General features: G+C 39.9%; 1 protein-coding gene across 5 annotated transcripts in view; it reads left to right on the top strand.

Moving 5' to 3' along the window:
• The first annotated feature begins 567 nt into the window (after nucleotides 1-567).
• ktn1 (kinectin 1) overlaps nucleotides 568-15,956 on the top strand; it is a 127,124-nt gene continuing 111,735 nt past the window's right edge. For 4 of the 5 annotated variants that reach the window (XM_072268308.1, XM_072268316.1, XM_072268324.1 and 1 more), the window contains exon 1: nucleotides 568-697. The gene's annotated coding sequence lies outside the window, so the exon portion shown is untranslated. Of the gene's footprint in view, nucleotides 698-14,382; nucleotides 14,431-15,956 lie in introns of all 5 variants that reach the window. The other variant, XM_072268299.1, reaches the window with a different exon arrangement.

Raw genomic sequence — 15,956 nt, 5'->3', positions numbered from 1 at the left:
TGGTCGTTTTAAAAATAGCACCTTGTGCGGCGACTCCATTGGTGTTTAAATGGGTCGCCTATCTAACTTTTCACTCAGTTTATTAAATCGGATGTATTCGAGTATATTTTGGGTTGGTAACTGGAAATACCTAACATTTATAATAATTTTAGCCTATTTTCCTTTCTGACGAATATTAAGTGAGAAATCAGCCAAACGTTTGGGAACTTCTGTGAACTGCAATTTAGCATCCAAGGCGATTTGTGTATTATGTCTTATCGGTGTATATGGGCTAGTTTCTTTCCCCTCTCAACTTTTTGAGTACTGCTTCCTGCGAACGAGCTTGACAGCTCCGCCGAAACGGTGTCATCTATTTAGGAAAAGCTGTTTACGTGAGGAGAGAGTGAATATGAATTGGGAATGTTCTCTATCGGATTCTTAGCGTTTTATTGATGTACAGAGACGCCTCTAGTAGAGGTGATGAAATCAAAGGCATTGCTTCGAGGTGGGGACCTAGCAAGAGCAGTGTGCATTCCCCCTTTAAGAGTTGACATAGTGGCTGCGCCGGGATTGGCTGCAGCCGCGCACAGGCCTATTTTGCAATGAAGTCAACGTCAGCGAGGCGACTGGGCGCTCTGTCTCCGCCTTTTGCTGCCTTGGATTCGGACAAACGGTGACAGCAGTTGGGAGCCGACCCGGCCCCTCCTCCGCCAACGAGGTGAGCGACTGGCGGGCTCCGGGCTGAGGGAAAACCCAGTCGGTAGAATCAGATTGTGCGGGTTTCAGTCTCAAGACCCGATCCCCGGCTCCAGCACGGTGACTGGGCCGTGCGAGGAAACGGCCGTGATTTAGCGTGGGACCTGGACAGGGCTGTGAGAGGCCGCAACTCACAATGGTCTTCAGCGGCTCGTTGGGGTGGGGGCGAGGAACTTAGCATGGGTGGAAATTGGCTTTGAGATGTGCGAGACGGGCGGGGGCGATAGCGAGGAGAGTTGGGGAGGTGATAGGGTGGTCACCTCTGAGGAAACCCGCATTTAATGTTTCTGGGACGCAACTCCAGCTCTTGCTTCAACAAGAGTTTTCTTGGTTCTCTTCGGTAGTGTTACACAGAATAGTTGTAAAAATATTATTCACCTGTCTTGACAACAGGTTTATCTTTGCTTTCTTTCCGCGCCCATTATGGTCAAGTTCAGTCACGCAATAGGTAATTTTCTGTTTCACCAGTGATCTGGTGAGCCACGCAGTCACACTTTGGGTATTCAAGCGTTCTAACAGTATAAGAATACATATATTACACTTTCTTAGTACTCTATGCGTGTTAATTGTTAAAAAGAATATTCATCATAATCAGTGGAAATTGAATTACACTTTTTATGATAGGCTGAGGAATACACCTTTTGACTTGAGTGTGAGTCAGTCAGTCAAACCCTTTTCTCATACCAGACACGCCCTTGAACAAGAACGTTGAGTGTACGCAGATTTTATGGATGGTCCCTTCACTGCTATATTAATATTTGCTAATTAATAATATGACATGGAATAAAATATTTGGGAAATGTTAAATAAAAAAAATTCTAGATAACTATTCGTTTTGAGTTTCCAAAAAAATGGTGACCTTCATTTGATAGTGATTTGCTTAAATCCTCTAAGAAGCTTTGCCAATGATATTGAGAAGCGTTTGTTGATTAGGATAATTATTTTAGAATGTAATTTTAAAAATATATTGATCATTTTATTTTTTCAAATGTGTACATCAATGCCAATTGCCAGTACATTGACTAAAAAGAGGATTTCCAAAGGCATATTTAATTAGTGCTCAATCTCCTTATAAACTTACAAAGATGTCTAATTAGAACAAGGTTAACTTGACATTTTTGTACTTTGCTTAAAAAGTTGGAACTTTTGAAGTAAATTGCATTTTCCAAAATGGCTGTTTACCATTAGGTTGTTCCATTCAAAATCACTTCATCTTTAATGATGTTTGATGTATAGTTTTATAAGTGCCCTCTAGTAATTGCACAGAAATCTATGTGGTCACAGTTCATGATCAACGACAATATAGTACTTCACAAAAGTATAAAAAATTGGTTCAGATATATGTGAGAAGTGAATTATGTCTTCAGTTCTTGGCCCAGCCACCTCTTGTAATCTAGTGGCTACTGTAGATTATAGATGGCATTCCAAAAGTATCTAAATTATTAAATTTTACAATTGTAATTGGCTCTAGGCAAAAAAAAATCCTGTACTGCCAGTTGTTTTAGTCAAATCTACCCACCATAACTTGAAATGAGGTTTAATGCCGGTTTATGTTGGTAGAATAAAAGCAAGATGTTTATTGGACCATTGTATTTATTGATATTGTTAAAGTAAGACTTTCTTGCCTGCATTTCCCTTTCGTGATAGGATATATATATCCTCCCATTTGCTGCAGTGCAGTACTTGGCTATCAAGTGACAGTTGTTATTATTGCTGATCAAACAATTAAGAGGCCAAGAGGAATAATGCAACAAATTAAGAATTGAAACTTAATGCCAGTTGGATAACTTGAAGTCATTTAGAGAAATTTGGAATTAGATAAATGGTATCTGTAAATGGATCTTGTAGACCAGGAAAATTGGGCCATTTCTGAGATCAAATGGTATGTTTGACAATCAGTTGTCAAGTGATCTGTTTTGTGAAACATTAAATCATGCCTATCAATATCACCATCGTCTCCAGAAAACCAATGTGTGCTAGCTCTGCCATCCTCCCATAAGGCAGAAAGCTGGCAGTTATTATCCAGTTTTTCTGCTGACAAAATCCATTTACAAACCATTTCCAAATTTCTTCAAATATCATAGATTTTTGTTTTTAATATTCATGTAAACAAAAGTGTCCTTGGTTTTATTTTCCACAAGGCATGGCAGTAGTACATTGTTTGATGTTTTGGTAAATATGTCTAGGATCTTGAATTCAAAATAGAATCAGTTGGATATTCATTGTTCAGTTTCACACATACTGAAGGTTCCATGGCACAATTCTGTGATTTGGTTCTGATGCAGTGGAGTGAAGCTTGTGTACTTTTTGACCCAAATGATGTTGCAGTAAAGGCCAACATATCACTTGCCAAACTAATTACACATCTATATAATAACTTCGATTTGTGTAGGTGTCAACTCAGGTCCCTTTGAGCACCAACATCTTTTCAGTATCTCACCATTTTAGAAGCAACTTGCCTTTTTATTTTTCTCTACAAAAGTAGATGGCCTTGTAATCTTTTTCATGTTTATATTTAATCTGCCACATTCTTGCCAATTTAATTAGCTCACATCCTTTGAAGCCTCTGTATTCTCCTCACAGCTGGTGCTGCTACCCAGTTTTTTAATCCTCTGCAACTTGGATGTGTTAGTCTACTTACTATGAACTGTGAATCCTGTTGTACAGTACTGATCCTTCCAACATCCTACTGGTCAAAACTTAGCAATTTAAAATTATTCGTTTCTACTCTACAGTCTGTGTTCTTCATATATAACAAATCCTTATTGCTCCCAGTGCTGTGTGCTCTGACCTTGTGATCCCTATTAAAGACCTTATAAAAATCCAAACATACCATATCAACTTCTTTTTCCTATTCTACTGTTCTTTTACTATTCTGCTAGATGTAGTACCAGGGAGAAAACAGCACAAATAGCTGACATTGTAATAGATTGTTGTATGCTATTATAATTGGTTACTACTACAATGCTTTGTTATACACTGCTGTCGTTACATATTTACTAGATTGCTATATAGTGTGGCAATTGCTTACATACTGCGTTAGGGTGTTCCAGGCTACCATGAGAGTTGAGTGTAAGTAGTCAGTTAGCATTTTCCTTTCTACTCTTGGGTGGACAGATACACATAGACATACACAGAGACACACAAAATCGGCTCATCGGTTAATCGGGGCAGCCGCTTATTTGGGACAACTGTTAAAGAACAAAATCTATTTGAGAAAATTGCCAAGATTCCCTTTGTTTATTTGGGGCAATATGCCACTAAATTGGGACAGGAGACTGTTACCGAGCATTTCTAAATAGTATCAGTTGTGTGCGTTGTTACTTTTTAAAAAAAAAAGTAGTGATTTTTGTCACTGATTGTTGGTGAAAAATAAGCAAGAAGACAATTCAGAATGGTTTTGCTCAAGCATTCCGGCTTGGAGATGCCAGAAGTGGCTGGGAGTGAAAATGAAACTATTTCGCTACTTCAACTAGTTAGGAACTACAGAGAATTTGAAGGTATTGGCAATCATTTTAAATGTTACAATGAAAATGAAGATTTGGAGGATATAATCATGAAAGCATTGTATGAAGGCGGTCCATTATCTGCACCAGATGTCTGCATTGATTTTGTTCATTTACAGTCAATCAAGAGAATGCTTCAGTGTCATCAACACACATCAAAGTTGCTGGTGAACGCAGCAGGCCAGGCAGCATCTCTAGGAAGAGGTGCAGTCGACGTTTCAGGCTGAGACCCTTCGTCAGGACTACGTTTCAGTGTCATCGTTAGGTCGCATCTGGAATTTCCAGTTGGACAATTTCCCTCCATGTCTCTCCGTCCCGACACTTGTCTACAACATCCCTAGTCTTGTCCAGCTTGGTCCAATCCTTGATGTTATCCAGCCATGTTGTTCTGTGCCTTTCTCTTCCTTTCTTTCCCTCCACCTTTCCATATAGCAAGTCCGACAAGATGTTATCTCTCCGCGTAACGTGTCCACAATAAGCAACTTTTATCTTCATAATCTTCTCCAGCAGTATCCATGGTCTATCAACTTTGGACAAAACCCTCTCATTTGAAACTTTCTCTACCCAGCTGTTCTTCAACATTCGTCGATAGCACCACATTTCCAAAGCATTAATTGGTTTCATGTCATTCTTCTTCAGTGTCCATGTTTCTGATCCATATCTCAGCAGTGACCATACGAAACACTGGAAGTGGATTCTACTTTGGATGTCTACCTTCCGATTGCATAGTAGATCTTTTAGCTTCATGAACTGGGAAATAGCCATACCTATTCTCCATCTGATCTCCATTTCACATCTCCTGTCATCTGTCAGACAACTGCCAAGATAATTAAACTTTCACACCTGTTCAATGTCTTGTCCATTCACTTGTAATGATTCCATCATGAATGAGTCTTTAGTGTTTGTTTTGCTTACCACCATCGATTTTGTTTTTTTAGGGTTAATTTTTAGTCTGTAATCAAGGCTTTTCTGATTCACTTTATTCAGCATAATTTGCAGTTCGCGTGCGCTGTCAGCTAACAACGCTGTGTTAGTGTACACTGGATGAATTGCTCTGATAACTGTTAGGAACTAATACAGTTTTATAGTACTGTGCTAGTATTGGTAGTGTTCTAATGTGTTCTGTATTTGTTTAATAAATAATTTGTTGAGCAGTTTGTCTTTATACCTTTTTAACTGTTTCCATGAAACTTCAGCCAATTGGTACTGATGCTGGCCCCAATTAACCAGAATCCACTGTTTTCAATTATCTTTCCTGCCTTTCTTAAATACTGGGCTTGCATTTACTATCTTACAATCTGAAGGAACCACTCCAGAGTTTGAGATCTTGGAAGACTGCAGCCAGTGCATCTGCAATCTCCATACCTGTTTCTTTTGGAAAAAGTAGGGTGCTGGTCACACCCTGGGAATTTATGGGCTTCCTATCCCATTCTTTTTCATTCTAAGTTTTGTTTTCACTCATCTTAATCTCATCGAGCTTCTCATTTCCCCTGAACAATTTTTACAGTTCCCCCTTTCATAGTTTCTACAAGGTTTTCTTCCTTTCTTGAAATAAAAAAAATTTCTTTAATTGTGAAAACATTTCCTTATTCTCATGTAACTTTTATGTTGGTATGTTAACTTTGGCCAATTATTTCCTTTTAATATGTCTTAGTCACTTTTATGGCCTGTTTCTGTTTTCACATCAGCCTGCAATTCTTTTCTACTCTGTTTTCCTTATCAAAGCCATGGTCGTCCTTGTTGAATTTCGACAACTTGCTTATCTTCAGGCTTGTTGCTTTTGGTTTAATGTCATTTTAAATAAGCCCTTTCCATGGGTCCAGTGCCACCTTTTAATGTGAGACCACTTTCCTGCAGTTTTTTTGGCCTATGTGTATGACGTACAACCGAAGTATTAATTTCAGTTTGGATTAAATGACTTCTAATTTTGGAGAGTGAGTGATTTTTGCACAGATTTTGAACATAGAATATAGAAAAGTATAGCGTAGGCTATGATGCGAACTTTAAATTGATCCCTTCATGTCTGTTTCCCTGTATTTCCTGCCTATCTAAAGTTCTCTTAAATGAATCATAAGACCACATGACATAGGAACAGATTTAGGCCATTCTTTCCACTAAGTCTGTTCCATCATGGCTGATTAATTATCCCTCTTAACCACATTTTCTTGCCTTCTCCCCATCACCTTTGTCACCTTTACTAATCAAGAACCTATCAACCTCTGCATTAAATATGCTTAATGCCTTTGCCTCCAAATCCATCTGTGGCATTGAATTCCACAGATTCACTACCCTCTGGCGAAAGAAATTCCTTCTGATCTCTGTTCTGCATGAATGTGTTACTATTCTGAGGCTGTGCTCTCTGATCCTAGACTCCCTTGACAATGGTAAACAACTTCTTTAAATCCTCTCCATCTAGGTCTTTCAAAATTCAACAGGTTTCAATGAGATCTCCCCTCATTCTTCTGAACTCCAGCGAGTGTAGGCCCAGAGCCATTAAACACTTTTTGCATGTTAACCCTTTCAGTCCCAGCATCATTCTTGTGAATCTCCTCTGGATCCTCTCCAACGCCAGCACATCATAAGGGGCCCAAAACTGCTCACAATACTCTGTGCATCCTCAGCATTTCATGTTGCTTTTATTTAGTAGTCCTCTTGAAATGAACGTGTTACAAGGTTTACTCCTTAGTAATAACCGTCAGAGAGGCACAGAGAGAATCTGTATTTACTGACAAATGTCTTTATTGTCACAATGAAAGAGCATGTGAATTTGCACAACCAAATACCTGTGTGCACACCTGACCCTCAATAAACAGTTAAAGAAAAGGTAATACCCAGAAAAGAATTTTATGCTAGGCATGTATTCCCTGTGGTCCCAATCTAATCTCCAGATGTCCATCGGATATTTCCCATCTGCGATAATTGGTCTCTGGAGAGTTGTTGTTATTTTGCATTTGAAACATCTGCTTTTGTATTCATTCCTTACCAGTTCAAGTGTTGCATTTCAGTGTTATTGGCTATGGGTCACCTGACAGACCTTGTAACATCTTATTGACTTCGGTCCAAGCCAGCATCCATTTATTGCCCTTCTTTCGCAAGTGACAACGGTAATTTATGGTTCTTTGTTCTAAATCAGTAAGTAGCTTGAATCTCTCAGGTAGACACAGACCCCACCATTCACAAACCTGTATGTTATATCTCACCAAAGAACACCACAAATAACTTATTGGGAAATTATCTCTTGTCCAGCAAATTACCTGGAGCATTATTATGTTTATTTTAAAACACTGATTAGGCCAGGCAACTCCAGTTCACAAAATGGTAATTTCCATTCATTTGACCTCATGGCAAAAACAAAGATGATTGGTCTGTTGTCTTCCACTGTTCTTGATTCATTCACATTCACTAATTTGTGGACTGCAGTTCTTTCTGGACAGCTAATGCTAATGTTGTACTTGCTTTCCTTACCACTGACTTAACCTGCAAGTTAACCATGAAGGAATCCTGCACAAGGACTCTCAAGTCCCTTTGCACCTCACAAATTTTGAATTTTCTCCCCATTCAGAAAATAGCCCGTGCCTAGGTACTGGCATGGATAGAAGATTAGCTGACTGGCAGGAGACAAAGAATAGGATTAAAGGGGGTATTTTCTGGTTGGCTGTCAATCACTACTGGTGTTCTGCGGGGGTCACTGTTAGGACTGCTTCTTTTCACTTTGTATGTCATTGATTTCAATGAAGGAATTTGATGGCTTTTTGGCCAAGTTGATAGACGATACAAAGATGGGTGGAGGGGCAGGTAGTGTTGAGGAAGCAGGGTGTCTGAAGAAGGGCTTAGACAGATTGGGGGAATGGGCAAAGAAGTGATGGATGGAATATAACGTAGGGAAGTGCATGGTCATGTATTTTAATAGAAGGAATAAAGGTGTGGACTATTTTCTAAAAGGGGTGAACATTCAAAAATCAGAAGTGCAGAGGGACTTGGGAATCCTCGTGCAGGATTCACTAGAAGTTAACTTGCAGGTTGAGTTGGCGGTAAAGAAGGAAAATGCATTCTTTTTGAGAGGAGCTGTATACAAAAGCAAGGATGTTAGGCTTTAAAGAGCATTGGTCAAACTGCACTTGGAGTATTGAGTGGTTTTGGATCCCTTATCCAAGAAAAGATTTATTGGCATTGGAGAGGGTCCAGAGGAGGTTCATGAGAATGATCCCAAGAATGAAAGGATTATCATGAGGAACGTTTGATGGCTCTGGGCCTGTACTCACTGGAGGTTGGAAGAATGGGATCTCACGGAAATCCGTCGAATATTGAAAGATCTGGATAGAGTGGATGTAGAGAGGATGTTTCTTATAGTGGTGAGTTTAGGTCCAGAGGGCACAGCCTCAGAATAGAAGAATATCCATTCAGATCAGAGATGAGAAGGAATTTCTTTTGTCAGAGGGTGGTGAATTTGTGGAATTAAATGCCACAGAAGGCTGTGCAGGTCAAGTCATCGGGTATATTTAAAGGAGCTTGATAGATTATTGATTATTCAGGGCATCAAAGGTTATGGGGGGAGGGGAAGGCAAGGGAATGGGGTTGATAGATGATGGATCAGCCATTATGGAGTGGTGAAGCGACTCGATGGGCCAAATGGCTTGATTCTGCTCTTTTAATGGTCTTAAAACAATCAGTTTTGTGCAGCCTCTCCTTGTAGCTTCTACATTCTAGTCCAGGAAGCAAATCTCACCTGCACCCTCTCCAAAGCTTCCACATCTTTCCTATAGTGTAGCAAACAGAACTGCATGCAATCATCCAAATGTGGCCCAATTAAAACTTTATAAAGTTACTGCATCATTCAACTTTAATGCTCAATGCCTAAACTAATGAAACAAACATGCTATACACCACTCTTACTATCTTACCAATTTGTGTCGCCATTTTCGGTGAACTACGTACTTGCATCCTAAGATTGCTCTGTGCATCAATGTTTTTGTATAATCTCCTCTTGTGCTTGACATTGGACTTAAGTCTAATGTCAAGTGCAAGTGGACTTTAAGATTTAAGTCCATCTAACATTTCTCCACCGAAGTCTCCAACTGATGCCTATCCTGCTGTATCCATTGACCTCCTTCCTGACTATCTAAAACTCCACCAACTTTTGTGCAAATGATAGAGGAGGCCCCAGCACTGATCATTGCCAATCATCACCTGTCCCAGACCCTGTCAGATAAACAGCTTTTTATCCCATCCGCTGTCTTCTGTGATGAAGGAAATTTTGTATGCAATTTAACAGCTTGCTGTGGATCCCTTGAGGGACCTTGTTAAAAGCTTTATTTAAAATCCACATAGGTAATTTATACTGCCCTACCCTCATCAATCATCATCACCTCAAAAAAAAACAATTAACTTTGTGAGACAGCCGCGCTCACACCCGAACCTATGCTGACTTTCCCCAATGTCCATGCTTTTCAATTGCAAATAATCTTATCCCCAAGGATCTTGTTCAATAATTTTCTTCCAGTGATTGGCTTACCTGCCTATAATTTGTTGGTTGTCCCTATTGCTCCCCTCAGATAAAGGAACAAAAAAGGCTGTTTTATAGTCTTTTGAGATTTTGCCATGGCTTAAGAGGATACAGCAATTTCTGTCAAGGCCCAAGCGATCTCTTCCCTTCTTTCCCTCTATCCTGAGAAAGATCATATTTGACCCTGGGCACTGATTCATCTTCACGTTTTTCAAGGCAACCAACCCTTTTTCCATAATAGCGATATAATGTCATAGTACTTGTCCATGATCTATCATCTTGCTCTTTGGTGCATACTGATGCAAAATTCTTGTTGAGGATTGCACCAGCTTTCTGTGTCTCTGCACATAAAATCTTTCTCCTGTCCTTGAGTGGACTTAACCTTTCCCTGGTTTCTCATTGCTTTGGTTGGAGGTGTCTGTCTCTAATCCTACTTACCAAGGATAGTTCTTTGTCACTTCTGGCCTTGCTAATTTCTTGTTTAAATTCTTTCCTGATTCCTTTTATATTTTGGAGAGACAATTCTGTTTTCGCATGTAAATGTAACTTTGTTGGATCAAATAATGACAGCACAAAAAGTTCGTTACTTATCTTTTCACCCGTTTATTTCTTCGAGCTCAGCCGGCGAGTGAATTTAGACCTGACATTAGGGAGAGACCCTTTCTCATCTCCCCGGCGGTTCTACAAGTTCACTGCCTGATTTCTGAATTGTCAGAAGTTATAAGGCCACCGATACAAAAGAACAATCAGTTTGATAACCATTCCGGTCAAGTCAATGGACTATTGATACAGAGGACAATCAGTTTGATAACTATTCCAGCCACCTTAATTAAAGAAAAGAATGTCCTACTTGGTTTGCTGGAGCCACAACTTAATTACAAAGATAAGAACATCCGTCAAATTTATGCTTTAATTAAGAAAGGAATGTTCTGTCTAATTTTCATCAGGTACTGCTTTTTGTCAAAATCAAAAGGTGTGAAAAACCCAGAGACATCTTAATGTGGATCTGGGTGAACTGTAATTATCTTGCTCCAAAGAAGGCAGCTGTGAGGCATTATTCAAACACACTGTAGTCACAGACATAGTACTTAATTCATTGTTTGCAGGGATCTGAGAATCCACCATTCCCTTAAACTTTATCACACACAGTCGGCAGAACTTTAGTGTCATACAACATCATCTTTGTGTTGTGCAACTATAAATTTGCACAGAATGGGAAAGACACAGAACTGACCTGATGGCATAAAACTAAGTATTCACAAGGTGCTGTGGACAATCAGTAGCAGAAGAAATTAACTGCATTCTATGATTTCATGGCTCAGCATTTCCCTTGCTCTGCCATTACAAGCCAGATTAGGCCACTCCCTGAATTTTATAGTTTAGATAGACTAACATAGGGCTTCTACTTGGGAAGTTACTTTTAGGTCTAGTGGCAGACTAAGCCGTTGTTTATTTGGTCAGATACATTCATCGTCATCATTGTGCTGTGACATATATTGTGGGTGATCATAGTCTTTCATCTGTCTTTAATCTGAAGTTCTAATGACTATTCAGAAGTTTTGCTTATCAATCCCTTGATGTAACTTATGAATGTCATGTACTGTCAACCATGATTTTTTTCTTCCATCAGTTTTTCCCATCACTGCAAGTTGTTCGAGTTTCTCTTTCCTCAGTACATGTCTCAGAAATTCCATCTGCCATTTCCTGATTGATGATATCAGCTCTCATCTTCTGGCTTTTAGCAGCACTTCCTCATTTTGCTTTGATATCATCCAACTTTCACTTCCATGTGTTAGTATGGAATGGATATAGCACCACAACACTGGGTTTTGTATCCAGAGAAATTGTTATTCTTTAGTATCTTGCTCAAATGTTTGAATGTGCATTTAGCAATCTCAATCCTTCTAACTTCAACATTAGCCCTACCATCAGATGTTATCATGCTGTGTAAGTAATTGAACTTCCATGTTTGTTTAATTGTTTTGTTTTCCACTTTGTTGGTATTCCTGTGATTCTTTGTGACAACAAAGGTCATCATGCAGTTGATGGTCAATCTCCTCTTTGCACTTCCTTTGACTTTATCCAGTACTACTTGGAGCTTCTCTTTAGGAGTAGCTATCGGCACTTTCATCTGCATATGGTAGGTTGCTTAAGTTGTATTCGCCAATTACACCTAGAATACTGCTAATTTCTCTTAGAATCTTCTTGCTATAAAGGTTGAATAGGTCGGGGTGAGATAACACAACCTGTCTGACTCCCGTTTTAATCTCAACAAAATCACTAGCCTCATTTTTCAACACTCATTTCCCAATACAAATTTCTGATGATTCTGATATCTTTTCTATCAATGTCCAAGTGCTGTAGAATTTTTATAAGCTCTTCATGTCTCACCTGTCAAAAGCTTTAGTATAATCAATAAAACATAGGTATAGGTCTTTCTGAACCTCTATAGCGCGCTCACAAATCATTTTAAGGATTTTGCATTCTATTATCTTCAATGAAGCCAAAGTGCTCTTGTGCTGTTTCTGGTTTCATGCTTTTTCTTGTTCTCATAATGATTCGTAGCAGGGCTTTCATAACATGACTCATCAAACTAATTGTGCATTGTAATTCACATTAATTTACTGCATTGCCGAAAAAAAACCTAGAGCAAATACTGACTTGTTCATTTCCTCTGCTATTTCCTCTGCTATTTCCCTGCTATCATATACTTCATTCAGTAAATCTGTCAGTCTTTCAATCCTGAAGTCTTCCAGCACTTGGATCATTTCTATAGCAATGTCATCTGGTCCTAATGCCTTATTCTTTTTCATTTTCCCCACTGCTGCTTTAATTTCTGATTTCATAATCGGTGGGCCATCCATGTTCTTAGTTAATATTGGATTCTCTCTTCTCGCATCTTCAAACAAGTCGGCAATTTATTCAGACCATCTTGCCGGTATATCTGTTTTTTCCATATCGATTCATCCTCCTTCTTCAAAGACAAAAATTAGCACCTGTGAGTCCTCACCTTATGCATATCGCCAGAATTTTTAAGTTTCTCTACCTCTTCACATTCTTCATTTTTCCATTGTTCTTTCACTTCTTTACATTTTCACTTGATTTTTTTTGTTCAAAGTTTTATATTTGTTGCTGTTCTTTGGTGTGATACTGAGATTGTGGCCTCTCCACACTTGTTGGTTTGTCAGTACTGCTGAGCATTGACCATTTGTGATATATTTGATACAGTGTAAAAGGGAAAACAGGGGTTTTAAATTGGTCACAATCCTGCACTACTTCCCTTCCCTCTTTTTCCCACTACCTGCAGTTTTCTGAAAGAAACAAGTGTTGATATGTTGAGAATATCTTGACAACCAATTTCAGGATTATTTCATATCAATTGCAATACACAAGTGGGAGTGCACATCTCGCACAATCTCTCATGGTCCTCGAATACATTCTACAGAAATCAGGAAAGCTCACCAATATCTCTACTTTCTGAGGAGAGTCAAATCATTGTTACTCTAGATCTGATGCAGCACAAAAAAAAGATAAAGTACACAATAATAATAATAATAAACACATTCAATATAAATACCTAATTAGCTTGTATACTTTGATTTTATGTCAATAAAGTGGCGCGAGAGACAGGAGTGTCTGCACATAAGGTGACTCTGACAGGAAGTTATGAAGTAGTGGTGGTTGGGGGTGTGAAGGTGTTGATCAGCCTTGCTGCTTGGGGAAAGTAACTGTTTTTTTGGTCTGGTGGTCCTGGCATGGATGCTGCACAGCCTCCTCCCTGATGAGAGTTGGCAAACAGTTCATAGACAGGGTGGGTGGGATCCTTCATGATGCTACTGGCCTTTTTCCAGCACCTTTTGGTTTAAACATCCATGATAGAGGGTAGGCTGCTCCCAATAATGCATTGGGCAGTTTTGACCACCCGTCGTCGAATCTTGCTGTCAGCCACAGTGCAGTTTTTGTACCATGCAGTGATCCAGTTTATTCTCTCTGTATAGGAAAATACACATCTGTAAAATTATGTGCGTATAGATGTGCATAGTTGAGCTCTATTCAGCCTCCTCAGAAAGTAGAGATGTTGGTGAGTTTTCCTGATTTGAGTAGAATGTGTTCAAGGACCATGAGAGGCTGTGCTAGATATGCACTCCCAAGAGTTTGAAACTGTGCCACTGATTTAAAGAGGGGTGTGAGTTCTTCTGAAGTCAATCACCTTTCTGTCATTGATATTGAGGAAGGGGTTATTTGCCAGGCAGTAGACCTAAAGTTCTTCAACCTTCTCTCTGTAGGCAGTCTCGTCGTTGTTGGTGATGAGTCCCACTATTGTTATGTCATTGGTGAACTTGGCCAAACAGCCAAGTCACGTTGTCGTGCAGTCATGTGAGCAGAGTGTACAGCAATAGGACACAAGCCGGGGGCGGGGGGGGGGGTCACCCTGGTGAAGGATAATTGAGGAGGAGGAGCAGTTGTGCATTCTTGCTATCTGAGGTCTGTTGGTTAAGAAGTCTAACGTCCAAATGCATAATGGTCTGTTTAACCTGAGGAGTAGGAGTTTGTTCACCAGGTGTGTGGGACAGTATTGTTGAATGCCGAACTGAAATCCCGAAACAGCAGTCTGACATAAGTATGTTTGTTTTCTAGGAATGCCAGGCCAGTGGATATAGAGCAGTTCCGTCAGTAAGCATATTGGTGAGTGTCCAATGTGGCAGGAATGGAGTCTTTGTGTGTCATTACCAGCCGTTCAAAGCACTTCATGATTGGCGCGCAAGTGCCACTGGGCAGTAGTTGTTCAGTTCTGAAGGTGTAGAGTTCTTTGGTACAGGGATAATGGTGGCTGATTTGAAGCATGTGGGGGCAGCAATCTGGATGAGTGATGTGTTGAAGTCGTCTGTGAAGAGATCAGTGTGCTGCTGCGCGTACTCTAAGTCTCGGCCTGAGATGTTGTCTGGCCCAGCCGCCCTACAGGGGTTGACTCTGCAGAAACCTCACTTCTGTTGCTGTTGCAGACAGTGGCTGCTCATTTGAGAGAGGAGTAGCTTTTGTTGCTACCATTGTGTTGCCTGCCTTCAAGTGCGCATGAGTTGTTTAGAGCATTAAGTTGTTTGTCTCCTATTATTGACTTGGATCACCTCTCGAGTTACTATTGGTTTGGTTTCTACTCTTCCACTGATTCTCATCTTCTCCATATAATTTCCTCCCCTTCCCCAACTCCCCCAATCAAATAAACTCTGCAAAGAAACTCTCTGCATCTAGTGCCTTGAATATCGATCTACTAATAATGTAATTGCCTTTCCCATCTCTCTAATCAGTCCTGTCCCACATGAAGAATAGTGTCTCTTAAGTCAGAATGCTGTTTATTGACTTCAGTTTGGTGTTAAATATGATCGTGCCTCAGAAACTGTTCTTGTTTGGACTCAAAACCTCCCTCTGTAATTGGATCTTGGACTTGATGAAGAGAGTTTAGTCCAGGGGTTTCCAACCTGGGGTCCATGGACCCTTACCATTAACCGAGAGATCCATGGCATAAAAAATTTTTGGGAACACCTGCCTTAGATTGTCTGTGTTGGCAACAATATCTCTAGCTCTATCACACTTATCCCGGGGGGGGGGAGAGAGGATGGAGGGCTAGTGCTATGTGCTCAGCCCTCTCCTAGTCACACTGCTGACGCACAACTGATACAACTCTAGCCACATTATTAAACTAGATTCTACCACACTAGTTATAAAATGCATTCTAATTTGTATAATCCAAATCAAGGTGTATTTTAAATCTGTTTAGAACAGATACAAAAATACTTTTAAACCCTAAGTCACTTAGTTTCATCTCTGAGAAATGCTTAAATCCATGGAAGGATCATATACAAAAGGCTTTGTGCCAGGTGAACTGAGTGGAATTTGTGAAACAGCTTTTTTTTCCCAGATAATCCTGCTTGGTTTCAGAACACCATGCAGCTTGTTGTCTTTTGTGGTACCCAAAACAGCAAGTTAAGAAATTCTGGCCCTATTTACTTGAATTAGCGAGCTTCTGTTTTGGAAAGATTAGCCATAGAAACATAGAAAGCCTACAGCACAGTACAGGCCCTTCGGCCCACAATGCTGTGCCGAACATGTACTTTAGAAAGTACATGGCTACCCATAGCCCTCTATTTTTCTAAGTTCCATGTACCTATCCAAGATTCTCTTAAAAGACCCTATTGTATCTGCCTCCACCACTG

This window comes from Mobula birostris, chromosome 1, assembly GCF_030028105.1.
Source record: "Mobula birostris isolate sMobBir1 chromosome 1, sMobBir1.hap1, whole genome shotgun sequence".
NCBI lineage: Eukaryota > Metazoa > Chordata > Chondrichthyes > Myliobatiformes > Myliobatidae > Mobula > Mobula birostris.
Note: the sequence above shows the minus strand (reverse complement) of the source record. Positions and strands in the feature narration are given on the sequence as shown.